Genomic DNA, 5,977 nt, shown 5'->3' with positions numbered 1-5,977 from the left:
AAATCGGCGCGCTCGAGCGAAACTTGGAGGAACGAACGACAGAGAGGAAAAAATTTTTCTCCTCTTTCGTTCGTTTCTCCGTTTTTTTTCGCTCAGTTGAAAAGCAATACGCCGCTGGAACTTTGAAAAATAACGAGATAAAAAAAAATTTTGTACATTTTTTCATCGTTATTCGTACACGACTTAAGCGTTGGAAAATTTTTAAACCGAATTTTGAAAAATTTTATTCCTGACCGTTGGGACTTGGAAAAATTTCGAGTCAGCCGGTTTGGCCGGTTGGACTTACCGCGAGACGGAGAAAAGTAGATTCGGTCGATCTGTTTTTCGCAGTTTTTGTGAAAAAAAAATTTTGGTCAATTTTTTCAACGTTAAAAACGTGTTCGGGCTGCCTTTTTATCCATGGATTAAGCGCCGAAAAAATTTTAAAACGCATAATAAAAAAGTTTATTCTTGACCGCAGGGACTTAGAAAAATTTCGGGTCGCCCCGTTCGACCTGCTGGCATTACCGCGCGGCCTGGACAGCCCGCTTCGACCGATACATTTTTTTCATTTTCAGAGAAAAAAAAATTTTTGTCAATTTTTTCAACCTTAAAAACGTTAATAAACTGCACTCTTATGCACGGATTAAGCATTGAAAAATTTTTAAAACATGTAATAAAAAAGTTTATTCTTGACCGTTCGGACTTAGAAAAATTTCGAGTACCCCGGATCGCCTGCTGGAATTACCGCACGGCCTGGACAGCCCGCATCGACCGATACATTTTTTCCATTTTCAGTGAAAAAAAAATTTTTGTCAATTTTCTCAACGTTAAAAACGTTAATAAACTGCGTTTTTATGAGTGGATTAAACATTGAAAAAATTTTGAAATATGTGATGAAAAAGTTTACTCTTGACCGTTCGGACTTAGAAAAATTTCGAGTACCTCGGATCGCCGGCTGGAATTACCGCACGGCCTGGACAGCTCGCATCGACCGATACATTTTTTCCATTTTCAGTGAAAAAAAAATTTTTGTCAATTTTCTCAACGTTAAAAACGTTAATAAACTGCGTTTTTATGCGTGGATTAAACATTAAAAAAATTTTGAAATATGTGATGAAAAAGTTTACTCTTGACCGTCGGGACTTAGAAAAATTTCGAGTACCCCGGATCGCCTGCTGGAATTACCGCACGGCCTGGATAGCCCGCATCGACCGATACATTTTTTCCATTTTCAGTGAAAAAAAAATTTTTGTCAATTTTCTCAACGTTAAAAACGTTAATAAACTGCGTTTTTATGCGTGGATTAAACATTAAAAAAATTTTGAAATATGTGATGAAAAAGTTTACTCTTGACCGTCGGGACTTAGAAAAATTTCGAGTACCCCGGATCGCCTGCTGGCATTACCGCACGGCCTGGACAGCACGCTCCGACGAATCGGTTTTTTCCATTTTTTCCGAAAAATAAATTTTTGTAATTTTTTTTAATGTCAAAAACGTTAATAAACGTCATGTTTACGCATGGATTAAACATTGAAATAATTTTAAAACGCTTATTAAAAAAGTTGGTGTCGACCGTGGGACTTAGAAAAATTTCGGGAAGTCCGATTCGCCTGCTGGAATTACCGCACGGCCTGGACAGCTCGCTCCGACGAATCGGTTTTTTCCATTTTTTCCGAAAAATAAATTTTTGTAATTTTTTTTAATGTTAAAAACGTTAATAAACGTCATGTTTACGCATGGATTAAACATTGAAATAATTTTAAAACGCTTATTAAAAAAGTTGGTGTCGACCGTGGGACTTAGAAAAATTTCGGGAAGTCCGATTCGCCTGCTGGAATTACCGCACGGGCTGGACACCTCGCTCCGACGAATCGGTTTTTTCCATTTTTTTTGAAAAATAAATTTTTGTAATTTTTTTTAATGTTAAAAACGTTAATAAACATCATGTTTACGCATGGATTAAACATTGAAATAATTTTAAAACGCTTATTAAAAAAGTTTACTCTTGACCGTGGGACTTAGAAAAATTTCGGGAAGTCCGATTCGCCTGCTGGAATTACCGCACGGGCTGGACACCTCGCTCCGACGAATCGGTTTTTTCCATTTTTTCCGAAAAATAAATTTTTGTAATTTTTTTTAACGTTAAAAACGTTAATAAACGTCATGTTTACGCATGGATTAAACATTGAAATAATTTTAAAACGCTTATTAAAAAAGTTGGTGTCGACCGTGGGACTTAGAAAAATTTCGGGAAGTCCGATTCGCCTGCTGGAATTACCGCACGGGCTGGACAGCTCGCTCCGACGAATCGGTTTTTTCCATTTTTTCCGAAAAATAAATTTTTGTAATTTTTTTTAACGTTAAAAACGTTAATAAACGTCATGTTTACGCATGGATTAAACATTGAAATAATTTTAAAACGCTTATTAAAAAAGTTGGTGTCGACCGTGGGACTTAGAAAAATTTCGGGAAGTCCGATTCGCCTGCTGGAATTACCGCACGGGCTGGACACCTCGCTCCGACGAATCGGTTTTTTCCATTTTTTTTGAAAAATAAATTTTTGTAATTTTTTTTAATGTTAAAAACGTTAATAAACATCATGTTTACGCATGGATTAAACATTGAAATAATTTTAAAACGCTTATTAAAAAAGTTTACTCTTGACCGTGGGACTTAGAAAAATTTCGGGAAGTCCGATTCGCCTGCTGGAATTACCGCACGGCCTGGACAGCTCGCATCGACCGATACATTTTTTCCATTTTCAGTGAAAAAAAAATTTTTGTCAATTTTCTCAACGTTAAAAACGTTAATAAACTGCGTTTTTATGCGTGGATTAAACATTAAAAAAATTTTGAAATATGTGATGAAAAAGTTTACTCTTGACCGTTCGGACTTAGAAAAATTTCGAGTACCTCGGATCGCCTGCTGGAATTACCGCACGGCCTGGACAGCCCGCATCGACCGATACATTTTTTCCATTTTCAGTGAAAAAAAAATTTTTGTCAATTTTCTCAACGTTAAAAACGTTAATAAACTGCGTTTTTATGCGTGGATTAAACATTAAAAAAATTTTGAAATATGTGATGAAAAAGTTTACTCTTGACCGTCGGGACTTAGAAAAATTTCGAGTACCCCGGATCGCCTGCTGGAATTACCGCACGGCCTGGATAGCCCGCATCGACCGATACATTTTTTCCATTTTCAGTGAAAAAAAAATTTTTGTCAATTTTCTCAACGTTAAAAACGTTAATAAACTGCGTTTTTATGCGTGGATTAAACATTAAAAAAATTTTGAAATATGTGATGAAAAAGTTTACTCTTGACCGTCGGGACTTAGAAAAATTTCGAGTACCCCGGATCGCCTGCTGGAATTACCGCACGGCCTGGATAGCCCGCATCGACCGATACATTTTTTCCATTTTCAGTGAAAAAAAAATTTTTGTCAATTTTCTCAACGTTAAAAACGTTAATAAACTGCGTTTTTATGCGTGGATTAAACATTAAAAAAATTTTGAAATATGTGATGAAAAAGTTTACTCTTGACCGTCGGGACTTAGAAAAATTTCGAGTACCCCGGATCGCCTGCTGGAATTACCGCACGGGCTGGACACCTCGCTCCGACGAATCGGTTTTTTCCATTTTTTCCGAAAAATAAATTTTTGTAATTTTTTTTAACGTTAAAAACGTTAATAAACGTCATGTTTACGCATGGATTAAACATTGAAATAATTTTAAAACGCTTATTAAAAAAGTTGGTGTCGACCGTGGGACTTAGAAAAATTTCGGGAAGTCCGATTCGCCTGCTGGAATTACCGCACGGGCTGGACAGCTCGCTCCGACGAATCGGTTTTTTCCATTTTTTCCGAAAAATAAATTTTTGTAATTTTTTTTAACGTTAAAAACGTTAATAAACGTCATGTTTACGCATGGATTAAACATTGAAATAATTTTAAAACGCTTATTAAAAAAGTTGGTGTCGACCGTGGGACTTAGAAAAATTTCGGGAAGTCCGATTCGCCTGCTGGAATTACCGCACGGCCTGGACAGCTCGCTCCGACGAATCGGTTTTTTCCATTTTTTCCGAAAAATAAATTTTTGTAATTTTTTTTAATGTTAAAAACGTTAATAAACGTCATGTTTACGCATGGATTAAACATTGAAATAATTTTAAAACGCTTATTAAAAAAGTTGGTGTCGACCGTGGGACTTAGAAAAATTTCGGGAAGTCCGATTCGCCTGCTGGAATTACCGCACGGGCTGGACACCTCGCTCCGACGAATCGGTTTTTTCCATTTTTTCCGAAAAATAAATTTTTGTAATTTTTTTTAACGTTAAAAACGTTAATAAACGTCATGTTTACGCATGGATTAAACATTGAAATAATTTTAAAACGCTTATTAAAAAAGTTGGTGTCGACCGTGGGACTTAGAAAAATTTCGGGAAGTCCGATTCGCCTGCTGGAATTACCGCACGGGCTGGACAGCTCGCTCCGACGAATCGGTTTTTTCCATTTTTTCCGAAAAATAAATTTTTGTAATTTTTTTTAACGTTAAAAACGTTAATAAACGTCATGTTTACGCATGGATTAAACATTGAAATAATTTTAAAACGCTTATTAAAAAAGTTGGTGTCGACCGTGGGACTTAGAAAAATTTCGGGAAGTCCGATTCGCCTGCTGGAATTACCGCACGGGCTGGACACCTCGCTCCGACGAATCGGTTTTTTCCATTTTTTTTGAAAAATAAATTTTTGTAATTTTTTTTAATGTTAAAAACGTTAATAAACATCATGTTTACGCATGGATTAAACATTGAAATAATTTTAAAACGCTTATTAAAAAAGTTTACTCTTGACCGTGGGACTTAGAAAAATTTCGGGAAGTCCGATTCGCCTGCTGGAATTACCGCACGGCCTGGACAGCTCGCATCGACCGATACATTTTTTCCATTTTCAGTGAAAAAAAAATTTTTGTCAATTTTCTCAACGTTAAAAACGTTAATAAACTGCGTTTTTATGCGTGGATTAAACATTAAAAAAATTTTGAAATATGTGATGAAAAAGTTTACTCTTGACCGTTCGGACTTAGAAAAATTTCGAGTACCTCGGATCGCCTGCTGGAATTACCGCACGGCCTGGACAGCCCGCATCGACCGATACATTTTTTCCATTTTCAGTGAAAAAAAAATTTTTGTCAATTTTCTCAACGTTAAAAACGTTAATAAACTGCGTTTTTATGCGTGGATTAAACATTAAAAAAATTTTGAAATATGTGATGAAAAAGTTTACTCTTGACCGTCGGGACTTAGAAAAATTTCGAGTACCCCGGATCGCCTGCTGGAATTACCGCACGGCCTGGATAGCCCGCATCGACCGATACATTTTTTCCATTTTCAGTGAAAAAAAAATTTTTGTCAATTTTCTCAACGTTAAAAACGTTAATAAACTGCGTTTTTATGCGTGGATTAAACATTAAAAAAATTTTGAAATATGTGATGAAAAAGTTTACTCTTGACCGTCGGGACTTAGAAAAATTTCGAGTACCCCGGATCGCCTGCTGGAATTACCGCACGGCCTGGATAGCCCGCATCGACCGATACATTTTTTCCATTTTCAGTGAAAAAAAAATTTTTGTCAATTTTCTCAACGTTAAAAACGTTAATAAACTGCGTTTTTATGCGTGGATTAAACATTAAAAAAATTTTGAAATATGTGATGAAAAAGTTTACTCTTGACCGTCGGGACTTAGAAAAATTTCGAGTACCCCGGATCGCCTGCTGGAATTACCGCACGGGCTGGACACCTCGCTCCGACGAATCGGTTTTTTCCATTTTTTCCGAAAAATAAATTTTTGTAATTTTTTTTAACGTTAAAAACGTTAATAAACGTCATGTTTACGCATGGATTAAACATTGAAATAATTTTAAAACGCTTATTAAAAAAGTTGGTGTCGACCGTGGGACTTAGAAAAATTTCGGGAAGTCCGATTCGCCTGCTG

Source organism: Nomia melanderi, unplaced genomic scaffold (genome assembly GCF_051020985.1).
Source record: "Nomia melanderi isolate GNS246 unplaced genomic scaffold, iyNomMela1 scaffold0447, whole genome shotgun sequence".
NCBI lineage: Eukaryota > Metazoa > Arthropoda > Insecta > Hymenoptera > Halictidae > Nomia > Nomia melanderi.
Note: the sequence above shows the minus strand (reverse complement) of the source record.